The following is an 8,068-nucleotide window of genomic DNA, read 5'->3' on the forward strand; positions in this document are numbered from 1 at the left end:
GGTTTGTTGGGATCCTTCTTTGTACAACATTAGCAGCATTCAGAATTCCTTTCAGGAGATCACTTGTGGGGTAACTAGACTTTCTGATGGCCTTGTTTTCATTGTCACTTTTGTCTATGGTTCTTCTGATCCAGGTAATCGGCGGCAGCTATGGGATTCGATTCGAGGCCATTCTCAGACATTGAACTCCCCTTTGTGGCTTGTTATAGGGGATTTCAATGCCATTCTTCGATCTTCAGATAGAGTTGGAGGTGATACAGGCTGATACTCACATATGGATGATTTTGGGCAATGTATTCATGATGCTGAGCTTCTTCAACTTCCTTACAAGGGTTTGAGGTATACTTGGCATAATGGTCAACAGGGAGAGGGTACTATTCTCATAAAGCTTGACTGGGTTTTTTGTAGTTCTTCTTGGGTCATCACTTGGCCAAATTCAGAATCAGAGTTTTTGACCAGGGATGCTTCAGATCATAGTTCTATGGTGGTTCGGTTTGGGCCTCTTCCAGCTAAGACCCCTACCCCTTTTAAATTTCTTAATTTTTGGGCTGATCATGCTTGTTTTCAGGAGATTGTTCAGAGAGTGTGGGAGGTACCTATAGAAGGTAATTCCATGTTCCGCTTTACCCAAAAATTTCACAAATTGAAGGGTGAATTGAAATCTCTCCATATCAGAGATTCTAGCCATATATCATCTAGGGTGAGGGAAGCAAAGGGGAAATGGGCTGAGGCACAGGAAAATCTTGATCGGCACCCGATGTCTATTGAACATATTGATTTGGAGAGGGATCTTGCGAGGCAATACTATTCGCTTTGCAAGGATGAGGAGGCCTTTTATAAGCAGAGATCTAGGATTCAGTGGCTGAGATTGGGGGACCAAAATACAAAATTCTTCCATAAGTCATTGATCCACAGGCAAGTCAGGAACAGGGTTAGGAGTCTTTGGGATGGTAATGCACTCATTTCTGATCAGCAGGAGCTTGGTAATTTGGCAGTTCAGTACTACAAAGACCTACTCACCGCCCCATCCCGTGCACCTTCGAGCGATGTTACCAGATACTTTTCTAGACATGTTTCTGAGCACATGCATGATCGTTTGATTGTGCCAGTAACAGACATGGAGATTAAGGATGCTTTATTCTCTATTCCAGATGACAAATCCCCTGGCCCGGATGGCTTCACTTCTCTATTTTTTAAACGGACTTGGGACATTATTGGTGTTGATTTTAGAGGAGCAGTTCGATGGTTTTTTGCTACTAGTAGGTTTCCTAGATGTGTTAATGCCACACGGATTGCTTTGGTACCTAAGGTAGAGAGTCCTAGACACATGGGTGATTTCAGACCGATATCTTGTTGTAATGTGCTGTACAAGTGTATTTCTAAGGTGATAGCAAATCGGTTTAAGAGTGTTTTGCCTGATATTATTGGGAGTTCACAATCAGCCTTTGTTCCAGGGAGACAAATTACAGATAATATTCTTCTGACTCAGGAGCTGATGCATAATTATCATATTAGGGATTCCCCAGCCCGATGTGCACTTAAGGTAGACATCCGTAAGGCATTTGACACTGTTAGTTGGGACTTCATCCTCTCAGCATTACGAGCAGTTGGCATCCCTGATAGGATGGTTCAGTGGATAGAGACATGCATGACTACGCCTCATTTCTCGGTAGCTTTGAATGGAGATCTACATGGCTTCTTTTCTTCTTCCAGGGGAGTGAGACAGGGGGATCCTTTATCACCATACCTCTTTGTGCTTGCTATGGAGGGGCTGAGTGGTATTTTACAGACGGCCTCCAGAGTTCCTGGTTTTCAGTACCATTGGAGATGCCATCAGACAGGTATCACCCACCTTAGTTTTGCTGATGATCTTATGGTATTTTGTCATGCAGATGCCTTCTCAGTAGGGGTTATCAAGTCTTCTCTGGATGAGTTTGCTAGGGTGTCTGGTCTAGTCACTAATTCAGAGAAGAGTTATCTGTTTTTGTCGGGAGTTACCGAGGATGCACGTATACAGATTCAGGCTATTTTGGGGTTTCAGTTGGGCGCACTTCCCATTCGTTATTTAGGGGTACCGTTGGTTACTACTCGTCTTCGGCATTCTGACTGTCAGCCTTTGATTGAGCGGATTCTTGCTAGGATTAGACTTTGGACTTCTGCCTCTCTTACATATGCTGGGCGCTTGCAGTTGATCAAATCAGTCTTGTTTTCTATACAGGTTTATTGGTCTTCCATGTTCATCCTTCCTTCAGCTACTATGAGGAAGATTGAGGGTATTTTGCGAGGGTTTTTGTGGAGGGGCACCTCACTTTCGCACTTAGGGGCAAAAGTGGCTTGGGCATCTGTTTGTTACCCGTTGAGAGAGGGGGGTTTGGGGATTAAGAGGTGTAGGGACTGGAATAAGGCGGCAATGTTGAAGCACGTCTGGAGGTTACTAACTGATCATTCTTCTGTTTGGTCTTCTTGGGTACGCCAAATCCTTCTCAGAGGTCGCTCATTTTGGCATATCAGAGTTCCTTCAGGGGTTTCTTGGGCTTGGAGGAAGATTCTTATGAGTAGAGATTGGTGTAAGGGTCTCTTTGTTAGCTGCATTGGTAATGGTCGGGACACTTCCCTCTGGCTTGATTATTGGCTGCCACAAGGCCGGTTATGTGATCTTTTCTCTTTTCGAGTCTTGTCAGCCACAGGTCTTACTTGGGATGCTAAGGTTTCTGATATCATTCGTGATGGCTTGTGGGCATTTCCTCATAGTTGTTCAGAGCTCCAGCAGGTTTGGGATTCTATCCGTTTCTTCCCACGCATTACGTTTTCTGACCATGTTGTCTGGAGAGGTCACCCATCTGGCAGGTTTTCTATCGATTCTGCTTGGGACTTCATACGGCCTCGTCGAGATGTTAATTCTACCCATCATTTGCTTTGGTTTTCGGGCCACATTCCACGACACTCTTTTATTTTATGGCTTGCCACCCTTGGCCGCCTTCGTACCATGGATCGCCTCCAGCATTTTGGGATAGTACACTCTACAGCTTGTGTCTTGTGTGGGTCAGCTATTGAGACTCATGATCACCTTTTCTTCAGCTGTCATTTCTCCACTTACGTTTGGAGGGAAATCAAAGCTAGGACGCTTCAGACTTGGCCAAGCTTCTCATGGGCTTCCCTTGTTCATTGGGCTTCCTTACATCTTAGACAGAGGAAGCATTTTGGGCATCTTATTTCGCGGTTATCTTTGTCAGCTACAGTTTATTTCCTTTGGTATGAGAGGAATAATCGGGTGTTCCATCAGGCCAGTCGGCATCGCAGAGAGGTTGTTCGGGACATTTGCGATATTGTTCGTGCCAGGATCATCCCTATGGGTGACAGCTATGACATCTCGCCACAGTTACGGGCTATATGGCATTTACCGAGCTAGCTATTTTTTGATTCTTGTTTTGGTTATTTTGTTGCTATCGGTTTATGACCTTTAGCTATGACTATTGATGTTACTTGGGGTATGCCCTCGTATTTTGTACTTTATCATTTTTTTTTTATAAAACCTCTTAATTTCTCCAAAAAAAAAAAGTTTAGGGTTTAGGGTTTAGGGTTTAGGGTTTAGGTTTTAGGGTTTAGGGTTTAGGGTTTAGGGTTTAGGGTTTTAGGGTTTTAGGGTTTAGGGTTTAGGGTTTAGGGTTTAGGGTTTAGGGTTTAGGGTTTAGGGTTTAGGGTTTAGGGTTTAGGGTTTAGGGTTTAGGGTTTAGGGTTTAGGGTTTAGGGTTTAGGGTTTAGGGTTTAGGGTTTAGGGTTTAGGGTTTAGGGTTTAGGGTTTAGGGTTTAGGGTTTAGGGTTTAGGGTTTAGGGTTTAGGGTTTAGGGTTTAGGGTTTAGGGTTTAGGGTTTAGGGTTTAGGGTTTAGGGTTTAGGGTTTAGGGTTTAGGGTTTAGGGTTTAGGGTTTAGGGTTTAGGGTTTAGGGTTTAGGGTTTAGGGTTTAGGGTTTAGGGTTTAGGGTTTTTTAGGGTTTAGGGTTTAGGGTTTAGGGTTTAGGGTTTAGGGTTTAGGGTTTAGGGTTTAGGGTTTAGGGTTTAGGGTTTAGGGTTTAGGGTTTAGGGTTTAGGGTTTAGGGTTTAGGGTTTAGGGTTTAGGGTTTAGGGTTTAGGGTTTAGGGTTTAGGGTTTAGGGTTTAGGGTTTAGGGTTTAGGGTTTAGGGTTTAGGGTTTAGGGTTTAGGGTTTAGGGTTTAGGGTTTAGGGTTTAGGGTTTAGGGTTTAGGGTTTTTTAGGGTTTAGGGTTTAGGGTTTAGGGTTTAGGGTTTAGGGTTTAGGGTTTAGGGTTTAGGGTTTAGGGTTTAGGGTTTAGGGTTTAGGGTTTAGGGTTTAGGGTTTAGGGTTTAGGGTTTAGGGTTTAGGGTTTAGGGTTTAGGGTTTAGGGTTTAGGGTTTAGGGTTTAGGGTTTAGGGTTTAGGGTTTAGGGTTTAGGGTTTAGGGTTTAGGGTTTAGGGTTTAGGGTTTAGGGTTTAGGGTTTAGGGTTTAGGGTTTAGGGTTTAGGGTTTAGGGTTTAGGGTTTAGGGTTTAGGGTTTAGGGTTTAGGGTTTAGGGTTTAGGGTTTAGGGTTTAGGGTTTAGGGTTTAGGGTTTAGGGTTTAGGGTTTAGGGTTTAGGGTTTAGGGTTTAGGGTTTAGGGTTTAGGGTTTAGGGTTTAGGGTTTAGGGTTTAGGGTTTAGGGTTTAGGGTTTAGGGTTTAGGGTTTAGGGTTTAGGGTTTAGGGTTTAGGGTTTAGGGTTTAGGGTTTAGGGTTTAGGGTTTAGGGTTTAGGGTTTAGGGTTTAGGGTTTAGGGTTTAGGGTTTAGGGTTTAGGGTTTAGGGTTTAGGGTTTAGGGTTTAGGGTTTAGGGTTTAGGGTTTAGGGTTTAGGGTTTAGGGTTTAGGGTTTAGGGTTTAGGGTTTAGGGTTTAGGGTTTAGGGTTTAGGGTTTAGGGTTTAGGGTTTAGGGTTTAGGGTTTAGGGTTTAGGGTTTAGGGTTTAGGGTTTAGGGTTTAGGGTTTAGGGTTTAGGGTTTAGGGTTTAGGGTTTAGGGTTTAGGGTTTAGGGTTTAGGGTTTAGGGTTTAGGGTTTAGGGTTTAGGGTTTAGGGTTTAGGGTTTAGGGTTTAGGGTTTAGGGTTTAGGGTTTAGGGTTTAGGGTTTAGGGTTTAGGGTTTAGGGTTTAGGGTTTAGGGTTTAGGGTTTAGGGTTTAGGGTTTAGGGTTTAGGGTTTAGGGTTTAGGGTTTAGGGTTTAGGGTTTAGGGTTTAGGGTTTAGGGTTTAGGGTTTAGGGTTTAGGGTTTAGGGTTTAGGGTTTAGGGTTTAGGGTTTAGGGTTTAGGGTTTAGGGTTTAGGGTTTAGGGTTTAGGGTTTAGGGTTTAGGGTTTAGGGTTTAGGGTTTAGGGTTTAGGGTTTAGGGTTTAGGGTTTAGGGTTTAGGGTTTAGGGTTTAGGGTTTAGGGTTTAGGGTTTAGGGTTTAGGGTTTAGGGTTTAGGGTTTAGGGTTTAGGGTTTAGGGTTTAGGGTTTAGGGTTTAGGGTTTAGGGTTTAGGGTTTAGGGTTTAGGGTTTAGGGTTTAGGGTTTAGGGTTTAGGGTTTAGGGTTTAGGGTTTAGGGTTTAGGGTTTAGGGTTTAGGGTTTAGGGTTTAGGGTTTAGGGTTTAGGGTTTAGGGTTTAGGGTTTAGGGTTTAGGGTTTAGGGTTTAGGGTTTAGGGTTTAGGGTTTAGGGTTTAGGGTTTAGGGTTTAGGGTTTAGGGTTTAGGGTTTAGGGTTTAGGGTTTAGGGTTTAGGGTTTAGGGTTTAGGGTTTAGGGTTTAGGGTTTAGGGTTTAGGGTTTAGGGTTTAGGGTTTAGGGTTTAGGGTTTAGGGTTTAGGGTTTAGGGTTTAGGGTTTAGGGTTTAGGGTTTAGGGTTTAGGGTTTAGGGTTTAGGGTTTAGGGTTTAGGGTTTAGGGTTTAGGGTTTAGGGTTTAGGGTTTAGGGTTTAGGGTTTAGGGTTTAGGGTTTAGGGTTTAGGGTTTAGGGTTTAGGGTTTAGGGTTTAGGGTTTAGGGTTTAGGGTTTAGGGTTTAGGGTTTAGGGTTTAGGGTTTAGGGTTTAGGGTTTAGGGTTTAGGGTTTAGGGTTTAGGGTTTAGGGTTTAGGGTTTAGGGTTTAGGGTTTAGGGTTTAGGGTTTAGGGTTTAGGGTTTAGGGTTTAGGGTTTAGGGTTTAGGGTTTAGGGTTTAGGGTTTAGGGTTTAGGGTTTAGGGTTTAGGGTTTAGGGTTTAGGGTTTAGGGTTTAGGGTTTAGGGTTTAGGGTTTAGGGTTTAGGGTTTAGGGTTTAGGGTTTAGGGTTTAGGGTTTAGGGTTTAGGGTTTAGGGTTTAGGGTTTAGGGTTTAGGGTTTAGGGTTTAGGGTTTAGGGTTTAGGGTTTAGGGTTTAGGGTTTAGGGTTTAGGGTTTAGGGTTTAGGGTTTAGGGTTTAGGGTTTAGGGTTTAGGGTTTAGGGTTTAGGGTTTAGGGTTTAGGGTTTAGGGTTTAGGGTTTAGGGTTTAGGGTTTAGGGTTTAGGGTTTAGGGTTTAGGGTTTAGGGTTTAGGGTTTAGGGTTTAGGGTTTAGGGTTTAGGGTTTAGGGTTTAGGGTTTAGGGTTTAGGGTTTAGGGTTTAGGGTTTAGGGTTTAGGGTTTAGGGTTTAGGGTTTAGGGTTTAGGGTTTAGGGTTTAGGGTTTAGGGTTTAGGGTTTAGGGTTTAGGGTTTAGGGTTTAGGGTTTAGGGTTTAGGGTTTAGGGTTTAGGGTTTAGGGTTTAGGGTTTAGGGTTTAGGGTTTAGGGTTTAGGGTTTAGGGTTTAGGGTTTAGGGTTTAGGGTTTAGGGTTTAGGGTTTAGGGTTTAGGGTTTAGGGTTTAGGGTTTAGGGTTTAGGGTTTAGGGTTTAGGGTTTAGGGTTTAGGGTTTAGGGTTTAGGGTTTAGGGTTTAGGGTTTAGGGTTTAGGGTTTAGGGTTTAGGGTTTAGGGTTTAGGGTTTAGGGTTTAGGGTTTAGGGTTTAGGGTTTAGGGTTTAGGGTTTAGGGTTTAGGGTTTAGGGTTTAGGGTTTAGGGTTTAGGGTTTAGGGTTTAGGGTTTAGGGTTTAGGGTTTAGGGTTTAGGGTTTAGGGTTTAGGGTTTAGGGTTTAGGGTTTAGGGTTTAGGGTTTAGGGTTTAGGGTTTAGGGTTTAGGGTTTAGGGTTTAGGGTTTAGGGTTTAGGGTTTAGGGTTTAGGGTTTAGGGTTTAGGGTTTAGGGTTTAGGGTTTAGGGTTTAGGGTTTAGGGTTTAGGGTTTAGGGTTTAGGGTTTAGGGTTTAGGGTTTAGGGTTTAGGGTTTAGGGTTTAGGGTTTAGGGTTTAGGGTTTAGGGTTTAGGGTTTAGGGTTTAGGGTTTAGGGTTTAGGGTTTAGGGTTTAGGGTTTAGGGTTTAGGGTTTAGGGTTTAGGGTTTAGGGTTTAGGGTTTAGGGTTTAGGGTTTAGGGTTTAGGGTTTAGGGTTTAGGGTTTAGGGTTTAGGGTTTAGGGTTTAGGGTTTAGGGTTTAGGGTTTAGGGTTTAGGGTTTAGGGTTTAGGGTTTAGGGTTTAGGGTTTAGGGTTTAGGGTTTAGGGTTTAGGGTTTAGGGTTTAGGGTTTAGGGTTTAGGGTTTAGGGTTTAGGGTTTAGGGTTTAGGGTTTAGGGTTTAGGGTTTAGGGTTTAGGGTTTAGGGTTTAGGGTTTAGGGTTTAGGGTTTAGGGTTTAGGGTTTAGGGTTTAGGGTTTAGGGTTTAGGGTTTAGGGTTTAGGGTTTAGGGTTTAGGGTTTAGGGTTTAGGGTTTAGGGTTTAGGGTTTAGGGTTTAGGGTTTAGGGTTTAGGGTTTAGGGTTTAGGGTTTAGGGTTTAGGGTTTAGGGTTTAGGGTTTAGGGTTTAGGGTTTAGGGTTTAGGGTTTAGGGTTTAGGGTTTAGGGTTTAGGGTTTAGGGTTTAGGGTTTAGGGTTTAGGGTTTAGGGTTTAGGGTTTAGGGTTTAGGGTTTAGGGTTTAGGGTTTAGGGTTTAGGGTTTAGGGTTTAGGGTTTAGGGTTTAGGGTTTAGGGTTTAGGGTTTAGGG

Source organism: Mangifera indica, chromosome 18, assembly GCF_011075055.1.
Source record: "Mangifera indica cultivar Alphonso chromosome 18, CATAS_Mindica_2.1, whole genome shotgun sequence".
Classification (NCBI taxonomy): Eukaryota; Viridiplantae; Streptophyta; class Magnoliopsida; order Sapindales; family Anacardiaceae; genus Mangifera; species Mangifera indica.